Source organism: Elaeis guineensis, chromosome 10 (assembly GCF_000442705.2).
Source record: "Elaeis guineensis isolate ETL-2024a chromosome 10, EG11, whole genome shotgun sequence".
NCBI classification, from domain to species: Eukaryota; Viridiplantae; Streptophyta; class Magnoliopsida; order Arecales; family Arecaceae; genus Elaeis; species Elaeis guineensis.
Genome location: NC_026002.2, coordinates 42,471,012 through 42,486,508, shown reverse-complemented (window position 1 = coordinate 42,486,508; position 15,497 = coordinate 42,471,012). Strand labels below are relative to the sequence as shown.

The following is a 15,497-nucleotide window of genomic DNA, read 5'->3' as shown; positions in this document are numbered from 1 at the left end:
CATGGTTCGATCCATAATGGGCTTTGTAAATCTGTCGATCTTCTTTTGGGGATATACATTCGAGTCATCTTATTATATTTTAAATAAAGTTACGAGTAAGTCTGTAAGTAAAACACCATACGAGATGTGGACAGGATGTAAGCCAGCACTCTCTCACCTTAGGATTTGGAGATGTCCGGCTTATGTCAAATATTTGAAAACTGACAAGCTTAGATCTAGATTTGACAAATGTCTATTTGTAGGGTACCCAAAAGAGACCAAGAGAAATGACTTCTACCTTGCTAACGAAATAGGATAGTCTTTTTAGAAAAGAAGTTTCTGGGTGAAGGAACTAATGCCTCAAAGATTGAACTTGATGAAGTTCAATTGGTAGAAGAATTGACACAATCTAGTAAATCCATAGAGTCGGACATGATTAGATCAAATCCGAAACTTATTGTAGAAATATCTTTAAGAAGATCCGATAGAGTACCACATCAACCGGATAGATACTATGGTTTCTTAGTCTGGGACAGGGATCCAATTGAACTCGATGAGAATAATGAGGATTCAATCACCTGTATAGATGCGATGCAGAGGTCTAACTCTGATAAGTGGCTGGAAGTCATGAAATCTGAAATGGAGTCCATGAAAGTCAATAATATATAGACATTGGTTGACCCACCTGAAGGGATAAATTCATAGGGTTTAAGTGGGTCTTCAAAAGGAAGAGGGACGTAGATGAAAGGTGGAGACCTATAAAGTCTGTCTGATTGTCAAGGATTACTGTCAGTATTATGGTATTGACTATGATGAGATATTTTCTTCTATGACAATGCTCTAGTCCATTTGGACCATACTTGCGATAGCAGCACATCTGGACTATAAAATCTAGCAAATAGATGTGAAAACAGCCTTCCCAAATAGAGAACTAGAAGAAGAAGTGAATATAATACAATCTGAAGGTTTTATATCCTCAGATGAGTCTAAGGTGTGTAAACTTTAGAGGTCCATCTATGGATTTAAGTAGGCATCTCGAAGTTAGAACATGTATTTTGATAAAGTGATCACAATGTATAGCTTCATTAAGAATGGAGAGGAATCCTGCATATACAAGTAGGTTAATAACTCTGTAATAGTATTTCTTATTTTGTATGTTGATGATATTCTCTTAATCGAAAATAACATTCTTGCATTACAAGGAATAAAAGTTTGGTTGTCATCATAATTCTCCATGAAGGACTTGAGAGAAGCATCCTTCATCCTTAAGATGAAGATCTATAGAGATAGATCTAAAAAGTTGCTTGGATTATTTCAGTCGATGTACATTGATACTGTACTAAAAATATTCAGCATGGAGAATTCTAAGAAAGACTATCTTCCGATAGGCTAAAAAATTTCTCTCTCAAAGAGTGATTGTCCGACAACTCCTCAAGAGAGAAAGCATATGAGTAGAATTCTATATGCTTCGATAGTGAGATCTATTATGTACGCTATGATATGTACACAACCAGACGTGGCATACTTATTAGGAGAGTGAGCAGATACCAGTCCGATCTAGGTGAGAATCACTGAAAGGTCATAAAGACCATCCTTAAGTATTTAAGAAATACTAAGGGTCAATCGCTTATCTACGAAGAATCTGACTTAAAACTTATGGAGTTTAAAGACTTCAATTTTTAATCGGATCATGACGACAGCAAGAGCATATCAAGATATATTTATGCCCTGAACGGTGGAGTAATCTGCTAAAAAAATTTTAAGCAGCACATTGTGGCCAACTCTACTTGGGAGGTGGAATATATCGCAGCATCCGATGCTGCAAGGGAAACTGTGTGGTTATGAAAGTTCATCAATGAGCTCAGAGTGGCACCCTCTCTTGATCGCCCCATCTTGTTGTATTGTGATAGTACTAGCGCCATTGCTCAAGCAAAAAAATCAAAGTCACATCAGCGGACCAAGCATATTTTGTGCTGCTACCACCTGGTCCGAAAGATCATGGATCGAGATAACGTTGAACTTCAGAAGATCAACGAAAAAGAGAACCTGACTGACCCATTTACTAAAGTCCTTAGTGTTAAGGAGTTTGAAGACTACAAATCAAAGATGGGTATACGATACTATACTGATTGACTTTAGTCTAAGTGGGAGTTATTGAAAATTATGTCCCAAAGTCAATCGTCAGTCTGTTGATAGTTGAGCTTATTATTATAATTATATATGAATTATTAAATTAATAAATATTATTTGATTTTTTCATCATTGTGTATATTTTATTTTGAACTTCTGTTATGTGATGAAGTCCTTAGGACTATTTGATTTGATATGGGAGGATATATCATTTAGTCTTTAAACCTTAAGTTTACGACCAAATGATATACTATTATTAGAATGATAGCTATATCAAGTATAGGTCATTGTGTGTCATGTCTGTTGGTTGTCCTCTTAACCAAAGAGTATGGAGATACTAGCATGGCATGCAAGTGAGACATAGGAGTACATCTCACTGAACGTGATCAATTGCTGAGTACTCTGCTATCAAGAGTAGCTCGCGAAGGATATAGATATAAGTGTCCCTCCGATCTGAAATCACTACGATCACTTGCAAGCAACTCACTATGCTTTGGTGCTAGACTACTTGAATTTTTAATTCAGTGATGAAAGATTTTTGGACACAGTCAAGTACTTGTGAAGTCGATGTGTGAGTTAAGATAGAATTGATCGCTTCAAATAAGTAGGAGTTAATGTATTAGTGTGTTTCAATTTAGTAAAATCTTGGTCAGAGTAATCTATGTGATAGATTTTAAAAATTAAAATATAATATGGATGACCATAGCAGGGTTGATAGTTAAATCCTAGGTCACCTTGAGCATTTGGGTCAAAGAGATGAATTATATGGTAATTATATGCCAATAGGTTCTTGAATGATGCTTTGCAATCTTTCGACCTATCTGGATGTTGGATATCATTGTTAGATGATTACTTTGATTGATATAGAAAGATTGTTCTTATACTACCAGCTTAAGTTCGAACCTATGAGGTCACACTCAAAAGAAGTTTCTGACTGATCATATGGCTGATCAATGATTAAGAATTATTCTAGAGTAAAACAGATAATTCGATTGATGATTAACCTTATGCAAAAATTGTAATAAATTAATTCATTAATTATTGGTGAATTGTAGGAAGATTGATTAGTAATTAGATTGCTAATTAATTCAGTTTGATTGAGTATTAAGTTTTGGATCAAATCTAATTGAATTGGATTCAATTTGATTTGACTTGATTAGGTTATGAGATGACCTCATTGCTAAGGGTGTTTGATTTCTGATATGATCAGTATTTGAGCTTGATTAATTTTTAATTTGATTAAAATTTAATCAAAACTATTTATTATCTAATTATATTAGGTTTAGTAGTCTAATTGGGTTTAACCTAATTTGGTTTGGTTAAGAATCTAATTGGATGAGAAAATAATTCGAATTCGAATCTCTTGCACCTCCTTTCTCTTTCTTCATGTGAAAAATATTTTTATATGATTCTTTTTATATCTAGAAGCCTTTTTTATATTCTCATCTGATTCTTTTTGAATAAAAAATTGGTTGGTTTAAATTTGAGTTCAAATGGATTTGAATTTGAATGAAAATCTAGAGTCTAAATTGAGTTGGACTCTCCTCTTCACGCTACCGTCTTTCTCTATGCATAAAGTATTTTTGCATGAGATTTTTTATACCATTCTAATGTTGGTCGACCTCTCTCTAAGTTCACAAGATAATAATAAAGTTTAGTTTAAAATTTAATTTAAATTTGATTTGAATTGGTGATAAGGATCAACCAATGTTTGAATTTAAACCGAAACTACCTCTTTCTTATGTTTATCTTCTATGGGATGCCAATCTTAAAAGGAGATTAGTTTTGTGCAAGATGAAGAGTGATTTTTGATGTGAGAAATCTGAGAGTGGGGATGTGAAAAGTTGAGAGTGGGTTGGACTTCCGTGCATGAGAAACAGAGGAAGTATTCTTTCTCTGGGGTGTGAGCTGTGGGTTCTAGGGTTTCAACTCTAGATTTTGTGAGAAAAATATACCAGAGTGAGTCTTGTCAATCTTTCACACCACCACCTTCTTGTAAAGCTTCATCTTCTAATCTAGAGGAGTCCAGGATATCCAAAGAAAGGAGCTTGGATCAGCCATCCAGAGCCTTCAATGTGAGCTAGCACTCCTACGAAGGAAGATCCGATCAGGGCTTCGAGTGGACGATCTGTAGAGGCCAGACGATCTGTGTGGCTGCTCGACATTAGTGAAAGCTTCATATCATACCTATCAGTAGTGGAGATCATCGATCCATAAAAAGGTGATGAGTTCTAAACTCAACCAATATGATCTAAAGGTTAGATTAGATTCAGGGCATCGATGTGATCGATGCAGTTTTCTATTTTATATCAGATTTTATATATAAATTTTTTATGTCATAGATTTTTAATGATAGTTTAGATCTGATCTAAGGTATGATTAGAATATTAAAATATTTAATCTTTTATTATTCTGCTGTAAAATTTTAAAAATACATACTTTGAACTATCTATTTTTTCTTTAGAAACCACTAAATTTGTTGGCAATATTATTAGTATCTCAAATAATGATAATTAATTCATATAAATAATTATTCTCCATCATCATTGGTATGTAAAAATCATGATAAAATTGTAAGTGTATTATTTAATGTTAATAAATATATTCAAAAATCAATCTTTTCCCTTATATACATGACTAACATGTTTATAAGGTCATTTAGGAAATAACTTGATCAACTATCATTACTCAATCCTTGGATTGGGTCGAATGCTATGGTTTGCTTGTCTCTGAGCAAATAAAAATTTATTATAAAAAAATTAATTCATTGATTAAAAACATTATATATGATGATAATGAAAGAAATCAATATATATAACTATTCTAATCTACGATAATGAGATATTATGTAACTATGAAATAATACATAATGATGTACTTGTGCTAAGAATTTTTTATTAAGAACCATACTTTCAACCTTTTCCAAAGCTCTTCCAGTAGTTGAAAACTTATAAATTTTTAGTTATCGATAATATCATAATTTCTTTGAGATCGATTAAAAATGATCTTTACACTTTCAAGATATTTTAAATAAAATGTTAAACACTCTTCAGTAATATCTCCTTTCGTAATTGAGCATTTGGGATAAGCTCTATTTCATAACATTACAAGAAAGTAGAGTATTAACGACGGCAAGCCCATCATTGCTAATAATTATTTTGACTAATAACTTATTATGATAAAAATCAGACCTGTTGTAATAAGTGTGACAACTTGTTAATGATGGCATTAGCAATGCGATGCCATTACTATTAAGTTTATTATTATTAGCGATGGCTTTAGCGATGTAGCTTAGCCATTGTTAATAATATACCCTAAAATCTCCCTCGGATCTTCGATGGGCTCGATTCTATTGGTTGCCGCCTCCCCTCTTCCCCCCACCTCCTGTCCCTCTTCTCCTTCGTCACACCGTTGGAGCCCCCGACTTCCTCCCCCTAGCCCCATGCCACCATCCCCACTTTCGATCCGACATCCCCTCACTAGATTACGTGTTTTCAAGTCCTCTCCTTGCCAGATCAGGGCCCCCGTTGCCTCCCCCTTTGTCGGACTGCCTCTCCCCTTGCGAGATCGATCCCCCTACAGTCTCCCTCTTCTCCCCCCACCCCTCTCCTTGCCAGATTGGCCCCCCACTGCCTCCCCCTTCTCCTTCCACCCCACCCCTTGCTGGATTGAACCTGCGACTGCTTTCCCCTTCTCCCCCCCACCTCTCTCCTTACCGGAATGGACCTGCGCGCCCACCTCCCTCCTTTAGAGCACCCAATCATCAGAGCTTCGCCTTGCTAGAGCCACACCGCCACTGCCTGATGAGTTTTAGTGACGACAATGGGGACGGCTCCGTCACCGTCGCCACATCCTATTCTTATTTTTTTAAATTTAAATATTTAAAATTAGATTTATTTGATTATTTTTAATTAATAATATTTGAATTTAAATATTATTAATTTAAATATTAATAATATTATTAATTTAAATAATATTATTAATAATATTTAAATTAATAAAATTATTAATTTAAATAATATTATTAATTTTAATAATATTAATAATATTATTATTTAAATTAATATTATTCTCGAGAAGTGAAACCACTCGAAGAAGCTCTTCGATGAGAATAGCCCTACTACCTTCAATGATAGAAATTCAAGGTCGGACCATCGTCAGACCGACTCTGATCTACTCATTTACTCCAATGGCAACCGAAGTAGTTCAGTGATTGAAATTCTAGGCCCTATGCCTGGTCTGAAATTTGAAAAAATTTTCGAGCCGGACTCAAGAAGGGGTGTGGTTTGGCCCAACCCAGCTCATTTTCAGTCCTATTTACAATACCGCTCAATACTTTAGAACCTTCAGGATGAGATTTATCTGGATGCCATACTGGTGTGATCGCATGGCCTAGTTGTTGGGCATGCTCCAAGTCCGCATACACGGGACATGCGTCCGACTGTCTTCATTTGCAATGATGCTCTTTACTTAGAAACCTACTAATTTAAAAATTTTAAAAATATTATATTATATAGAATCATAGATCTATCTTTTGATTAATGTATATATTCTATGATATTCATATATTTATATATTTTTATACAAAAATTATGTACATTGATTAATTAACTATCCAATTTGGATTGTTTAAGAATTATAATTAATTCTATAGATAATTATAATAATCAGATGATATATTGAGAGTTCGAGAAAAATTTTAGATAGTATTTTTTTTTAGTTCTCCTCACACATCTTCAGTCGTGTAGGAAGAACTAAGAAAAAATACTGTCAAAATTTTTTTCAGCTTCTATTGCATATCATTTGATTACTGTAATTGATTTATAGAATTAATATAATTTCTAAATGAGATAGAACCTTCTATACTTATTAGTTGATGATAGGATGCATTTGTTATGTAAGTCATTTTAAATAATAAAATAATTGATAAGTATTTTATCATATATTTGTATATGCAGAATCTTTAGATAGTGTGCTATGGACTATAGTTGGATGGACCGTCGAGTAGTCGATGGGGTGATTTCTGCTAAATATAAGGAGAGTGTTAAGTACTTTTGTGATTATACTTTTGAAAATATGGCACTCTTAGTTTAAGGATAGACTCATTGTCTTTGTAAGAGGTGTGTCAATAGATAAATGCTTGATGGAGATACAATAATTGCCCCTTTATATAGGAGTGAATTTATGCCAAACTATAAGCACTAGTACCTACATGGAGAGATGTGGGAGATAATTGCAAAAGTTAGAAGTCAGCAAAGATAGGGACACGATAGAATGGTAGATATGATTATGGATGCAGCTGGTCCTGAATTTGACTATGATATGGAGGACGATCCAGAAGTTGGTAGCGATAATTTTTATCATATGCTGAAAGATTTTGATGAACCACTATAGCCAGAATATGAAATACATATTATATTATCAGTTATGTCAAAATTATTAAATTTGAAGCTCGAGATTAATATGATGGTCAATTGTTATGATAGAATGGTAGCAATAATAAAAAAGATGCTACTGAAGGATGAGAAGCTTGTTGGGAGCTTCTATGCTTCAAACAAAATGATGAAAGGGTTAGATATAGGATACAAAAAGATAGATGCATACTGTAATAATTGCATACTTTTTTACAAGGAGAACCAACTGAAGAGCTCATATGACGTATGTGGTTAAAGCCGATTTAAGTCGAAGCAAGAGGGTAAAAATAAGAAGGACATATCATGTAAGGTTCTTCGATATCTTTCTCTCACTCTTAGGCTTTGGAGGCTCTACTTATCCAAGAGTACTATTGGATAGATGAGATGGCATAAAGAAGAGATTCGCAAGCACACTGATATGATGAGTCATCCATCAGATAGTGAGGCATGAAAGAAATTTGATGCTTGTCATTCTTTATTTGCTCAAGAATTATGCAATGTCTGACTAGGTCTGTCTACGAATGGGTTTACACCATTCAATCATGCAGCGGTCCCTTATTCATATTGGTCAGTCTTTATTACTCCATACAATTTGTCGCTTGAAATGTGCATGAAAGAATATAACATCTTTCTTATATTAGTCCTTTCTGAACCACGACACTCTGGTATAAGTATTGATGTATCTCTAAGGCCTCTTATTGATGAGCTAAAATTCTTATGGTCTAATGGCACACATATATTTGATGTATCGAAGAAGCAAAATTTTGTAATGAAGATTGCATTGATGTAGACCATTAGTGATTTTCTTGCTTATGGAATGCTGTCAGGATGGAGCACTCATGGGGAGCTAGCATGTCCATATTGCATGGAGAATATAAAATTATTTCAACTTGAGAATGGTCGTAAGCCTTGCTGGTTTGATTGTCATTGTCAATTTCTCTTCGAGTATTATCCTTTTTGAAAGTAGCAGGACAGTTTCAGGAGGAATAAGATAGAGAAGAACCGTGCACCCCTACATCTTAGTGGTATGGAAGTATTTCAGAGGATATCCTAAATGGATGAAGTCCAATTTGGCATACTATTTGACAAGCAAAAATCTCGAAGATTCAGTAAAACTTATAACTGGATAAAGCACAGTATCTTCTAGGAATTACCATACTGGTCTACTAATTTGATCCATCATAATCTTGATGTCATGCATATGGAGAAGAATGTATTCGATGATATTTTCTACACTAATATGGATGTCAAGAATAAAACAAAAGACAACCCCAAGACTTGAGCAGATATGAAGAACATATGCAAGCATCCTCTATTAGAGCTAATTGAGGTGTCACCTGAGAAATTTTTGAAATTGAAATCATCTTACACCTTAATAAGGGAGCAGTTGAAGGATATATGTGAATGGTGTAAAAATCTTAAATTTTTAGATGGTTATACAAGTAATCTAGCATGGTGCGTCAATATCAAAGATTACAGATGCTATAGACTAAAGAGCCATGACTATCATGTCTTCATATAATGATTACTCTGATTGGCTTGATGTGATCTCTTTCCCAACTCTATATGAAGTTCTTTGACTAAGCTTAATCTTTTCTTTAGAGACATTTGTGCTACCAAACTATCTACCGACCACATCTTCAGTCTTGAGGCTAGAAGTGTAGAGACCATATGCATGTTGGAGAAGATATTTTCTCCTAGCTTCTTTGACTCTATGGAGCACCTCGTGATTCATTTGACATATAAAGCTAAGGTCGGGAGATTAGTATAGTACAGGTGGATGTATCCATTTGAAAGATATATGCACAGTCTCAGAAGAAAGTAAAAAATAAGACCAGAGTCAAAAGATCTATCATGGAGGCTTATATAATAGAAGAAATTTTAAATTTTAGTTGACACTATTTTAATTCCAGTGTGCAGACAAAGCTGACTCAAATGGATCGAAATGATGATGGTGATGGTGAGGGATCAAAGTGAGAGATATCAATATTTGCCTATCCCACTTATGAATTTGGGCACGAGATTCCTCATGTTTTAATTGATACTGAATTATGACAGGTAGAGGTATATGTTCTACTAAACTACGAGGAGGTCGATGTATATGTTGTGTAAGTGTCAATCACAATCCTAACTATTGAACCACTTATTACAGTATAATTCTCTTATATATGTTTAGGTAATATGATGGAATATTGAGATGGGACAACCTGAGGATAAGTGAGGAAAAAATTTTCGCACAGCCCTCACAGAACTTTGTAGATTAGTTTCACAAATTGGTAAGCATTCATTATCATTTTGTATATTTTAATTTTCTCAAATTTATTTTTTTATAATATGTAGATTATGCAAGGGGACGAATCCATACCTAAGAAGCTAAGACTATTGGGTTATAGGCCAACAAAATACATTACATGTTATAATAGCTGTAACATAAATAGTTTTAAATTTCACATATAAGGATATGGATATCATAAGTATACAATGAACAACGGTGTGTGTACAAAGAGTAGCTAATGGGAAGAGGTGGAGAGTGACTACTATGGAATTCTCGAAGAAGTGATTAAGTTGACCTACCTTAGAGGTAATAGTGTCATTCTATTTATGTGTCAATAGTTTGATAACAAGCATAGTATGGAGGTTGATCTACGGCACGGACTTATTGAAATCAAACATGGATCCAAAGAATATGTCAATGAGCCACTTGTGCTAGCTCAACAAGCAGTTCAAGTTTATTATACTCCTTTCCCATTAAGGAGAGAGGAAGGAAAGAATGATAAACTGTATGCAAAATTAAGTCTCGAGCAATTCATTATGTGCTTGAAGAAGAAGAAGAGATCCATTTATCAGAATGCTTTTAAGAGGATGAAACATCTGAAGTTCATCAATCTTTCATAAATGCAGAGTTGGATGCTCTAGGTTTTCTCCTATGTAATGGCCAACATGAGGAGGTAGATCATTCTAAGTTTATTTTAAAGGATAATCCTATCTAGGAAGAGAAAGAAGAGGAAGAAGATGAAGAAGTGGAAGAAGAAAAAAAATCAGACGAAGAATCCGAAGGATACCAAATATCTGAAGAGGTCGATGAGTAATGCTCCTCGTTTGCGATGAACTTCTAGACCTCTGACTCCCTGTGCTTCGCCTCCAGTGAAGCACTCTTGTGCCTCTCCTCATGAAGCTTCTACTCTAGCTCGGAGACTCTTCTTTGAAGCCCCACCTCTCCTTTCTTGGACTTCTCTTCCAAGTCCAAGCACTTGTTAGTAATAGCCTCCACCTAGGCATCCAAGCTCTTATATCTTGCATCCGGAATGCCACCACCGGCCGCTCTCATTCTCTCGATCTTGGCCTTGAGGGATTTCTCTTGCAAATACAGAATCGCTGCGACCTTCTGGTATCATTTTATTTCTTACATTGCCTTGATTCATTTTAAATACTTATTTTGCATCATTTTAAATTTTGCGTTGCTACTGATAATTGCATAACTAATCTGTGAATCTATTTATTTTTATTTTCAGAGATTATAGATTATGTCTTTCAGAGGTTGGAGCCATCACAGTTGAGGAGAGAGCTCTCGAGGAAAGATTTGTCATGCAGCCAGCTCGTATGGTTCAATGACACATACCATGCAATAAACTCTAATACTTTAGATATTTTTTTATATTTTTTTATACTTTATTATATAATATAATATTTTTTATGATATCTTGATACTCTCAGGCTCGGATGACGTGGGGTTACCAATGATCCCACAGTCACACAAAGCAGTATCTGACTCTCAGAGTTACCGATGTGATAGAGGATTTGCTCGATTTGCGATGCCTCCAACTCAGTCGGAGCATAGAGAGCTCATCCACATTCAGAGCCGCTTGTAACTACTATATCTTCACTAAATATGTTTAAAATTTAGCTATTTTAAAGTTTAACATTTATTGTTCAAAATCAATTTTGCTACACATTTGAAGAGTCTAGGGTGCCTTGTGTGGTTACCGAGATCATCCAATGATTGACGCCAGAGCCCATGAATGAGTTCTCTAATTGATCGTCAGGGGCTCATGATGCAGCTTGGGAGATGTTCCTGGTAAGTCAAAGGTGTTTAATTTTTAAATTCATAGTAAATTTATATTCTATTTATTAATACATGCTTGCTTCTACTTGTAGGAGTACTACCAATTCGAGACTCCTCAGGATGAAGAGGCTAGCCGTCGGACCTTTGAGGAGGTGGCCACACATAGGCTCCAGGATGGGCTGTACAGTCTTAGACAGTCTGCCATAGAGTACTCTAATTTTGAGTTACCATCGGATCGAAAGTTTTACACAGATCACTAGATACGGTCAGACATATGGGAGGCCCTCTATGATCAGTGGAGCACTGAGAAGTACTTTGATAGGTGGCAGAGAGTACGGCAGAATTGGATCATCCAACAGGATCTGATCAAGCACACCAGCAGCTCCGTTGGTACATATGTTGTGACTGATAGATTGATAAAAATTCTATACTTAAATTAATTTCATATTGAATTGATCATATGTATGTTTTAATTAATTTAATTTTATATTTATTGTAGACACGACAGCTGATCATGCATCAGGATAGCTGCAGATATGGGAGGCCACACACCAGTTTAGGAGGAGTACTAGTGATTACTTAGATCCTAAATCTCGACAGATCGTGATAAGAACTTAAAATATTATTTATTAAATTTTTTTATATACTGATATGTATGGATTAATAAATTTTTAAACTGTATAGGTAGATTACACGGAGTATCTCGTATCATGGTATGATGAGGACCCATCCTCTTAGCCCCTCGACCTTGAGGGATGGCTTAGGGCCATCGAAGGAGTGAGTAGGAGTTGGGTCATGGGATTCAGTCATAGTTTTGACTCTCCAGCAGCTTGATACTGTTTGACGTCCTTCTCTCAGACCTCGATGATCCAAACGTGGGGTGATACACATGTAGAGGAAGTCGTGCAAAGACTATGAAGCCAGTGACCTCAGAGCTTTCGAGATATCGTCCATTATATGATTGTTGAGATTCTTTGAGATCCGCATCTACGTGATCAGCTGGACTCGTTGTCACAGCCATCACAGCAGGTAGGTTTATTAATAATTTTTTTTATTTATTTTAAATTTTTATATTTAAAAGTTTTACATGTTTAGGCTTGAGTCTGAGAAGGAGATCTAGGGGTAAAAATTCAATCTAATCATCCGATTGATAGGTCAGGAATGTCTTTAGCTTCGTATCATCGAATGAAATGAATAGAAATAATTTATTCGAGAATCAAAATAGTATATCAAAATATATACCTCCATATCAATATATATACTTTCGTATCGAATCTTATTAATAATATTTTATTTTTCTTCATTACAGGATATTGGGATATTCGACTCTTATCCATCAGCTATTAGAGAGGACGTACAGTAGCAAGAAAAGGATGAGGAGGACGACGAGGAGAATCTCACATGATTTTTTTTATTTTGATATGTATGTAATTTTAATCCTTGTAAAGTAGTATAAATTTATAAAATTATATAATTTATATTTTTAATATAATATAATTAATTTTATATTTATAATTATAATAAATAATTATTATTTTATTTATAATAGATTTTAAAAAATATAATTGCTTGTTACTATAATTAAAATATATTTTAAAAAATTTAATTATAAATTTTTTTAAAAAATAAAAAATTATTAGCAATGGTATTAGCGACACTAATTGGGTCGGTAAAGACTATTACCGATGGCATTAGCATTAGCAATGCCATCACTAATAATTTTTTAAAATTTTAATTAAAAAATTAAAATAAAAAAATATTAGTGATGGATTTATTATCGCTAATACTATCACTAAATATACGTATTAGCAACAAACTTATTACAGTCGTTAATAATGATAATTAGTAATGACCTTATTTACGATGAACTTTTAGCGATGGAAGTCCGTCGCTAATATTATTAGCGACAGGAATCAGATTATTAGTGACGATAATTAGCCGTCACTAATAACCTATTTTTTTGTAGGGTACATAATCTTTTAAACACATAAGATACCTTAAAAAATTGAAAATTCATTAAAACAATAATATGAGTACGACACTACTTATATTAAAAATTTTTAAATTACAACTAAAGTTTAGCAACATCATCTTTCAATAGGATATATCGATCTATAGTATATCGATTCACGAAGTTTTGCTTCTGCAACTAAGTGAACAAGTAGATAAACCATAGTGAAAAATTTGGGAGGTAAGATCTTCTCCATATGACAAAGTGTAAGTGCAATACTAAACTCTAATTGATCAAGCTCTCATGGATCAAGAACTTTGGAGCATAATGATTTAAAAAATGATGACAATTGAGCAATAATAGCAACAACTTATTTTGGCATTGATGATTTTAAAGCTAATGAAAAAATATCTTACATCAAAATATGATCATCATAACTTTTAAGATTTAAAAGTTTTTGCTCTTTAAGATTATATATCTTGAAATATTTGATGCATAGCCATAAGAAATCTTGATATTCTTAAAAATTTTAAAAAAAAAAATCTTTCTTTCGATTGGATATTATGTAACATGTAGGTGTATATAAATTTTAACATTAGCAAGCTCTTTAGGATGAAGCTCTTATTTTATGCCTGTCTCTTTCAAATCTAAATGTACCGTTAAATTATCTTTACTCTTCCATCAAGATTTAATAATGTTTCAATCAAATTATCGCAAATATTCTTTTTGATATACATTACATCAAGATTATGCTTCAGAAGATTATACTTTCAATAAGATAAATAAAAAAATATTTTTTTTTCTTTTACAATTGTTAACAACTCAAGTATAGATACCTCCATTATGTCATCATCATTTCGACCTTCATCTACATGATCATTATTATCATAGAAGTTGTCAACATTCTCAAATACTCTTGCATCAGGATTGTGAGTAATGATATCCTCTATCAATCCTTCATTCGTTGAGCTTTCAATATCTTTTTTTCCTCTTTTCTTAGAATACTTGGAAAGCTTAGCATGCCTATGATTCATGTCATGTATTTGTATAAGAACCTTAGTTCCAGATGGTCATATAGAAGCAGATCACAATTCTATAATACCATCAAATATATTTTGTTGAAATCGAAATGGATGGTCGGCTTCCAACCATTGATGATAGCCCATATAGCAGAACTTTTCTCCTATTTTAACCAATGTGAATGGATAGAATGCCCACAACAGGGATATGCAATACACCCCTTTATGCTCCATCCAGATAAATTGGTATATGCAAAAAAATTATTGATTTTCTGAATAAAAGCAGCTCTTAATTTGAATGTCTGATTACTACAAGCATCAAATGCATCGATACTCTCCTATAGTTATTTCAATTTCTCTATTAAAGATTACAAAAGGATATCAATATCATTACCTAAATTCTTATCATCTGTAATAACCATTGACAAGATAAGTGAAGACCATTTCATACATATCCATGGTGGCAAATTATAAAGAATCAGAACAACTAATCAAGTGCTATAAGTAGAACTTAGTGTTTGCAATGGATTGAAACCATCAGTAGCTAAATTCAACCTAACACTATGAATATCTCAGATAAAATCAAGATGCCTATCATCAAATGCTTTCCATTCTAAACCATTAGCTAGGTGTCTTAATATTTCATTTTTTGTATGATTTTCATCATGCCATCTCATCGATGAAGCTGTCTTTGATGATACATAGATCCTTTTCAATCTAGGTATCAAAGAAAAGTAATGCAAAACTCTAGCCGATTTTTTTTTTACTCTGAGCAGCATCCATTTCATTCAATAGATCACTCTCATCTTCTTTATGTGATGCCCATATGAAGATCCACAGATATTACATGATTCTTGATTAGCATTTTCATCCTGATACAATATACAGTCATTTACACAATCATGATCTTCTCATATCCAAAATTCAATTTCTTACTAGTT

General features: G+C 33.7%; 1 pseudogene; it reads right to left on the bottom strand.

The window, feature by feature from the left end:
• Positions 1 to 4,763: 4,763 nt before the first annotated feature.
• On the bottom strand, positions 4,764 to 14,703 carry LOC140851951 (uncharacterized; annotated as a pseudogene).
• Positions 14,704 to 15,497: the final 794 nt, after the last annotated feature.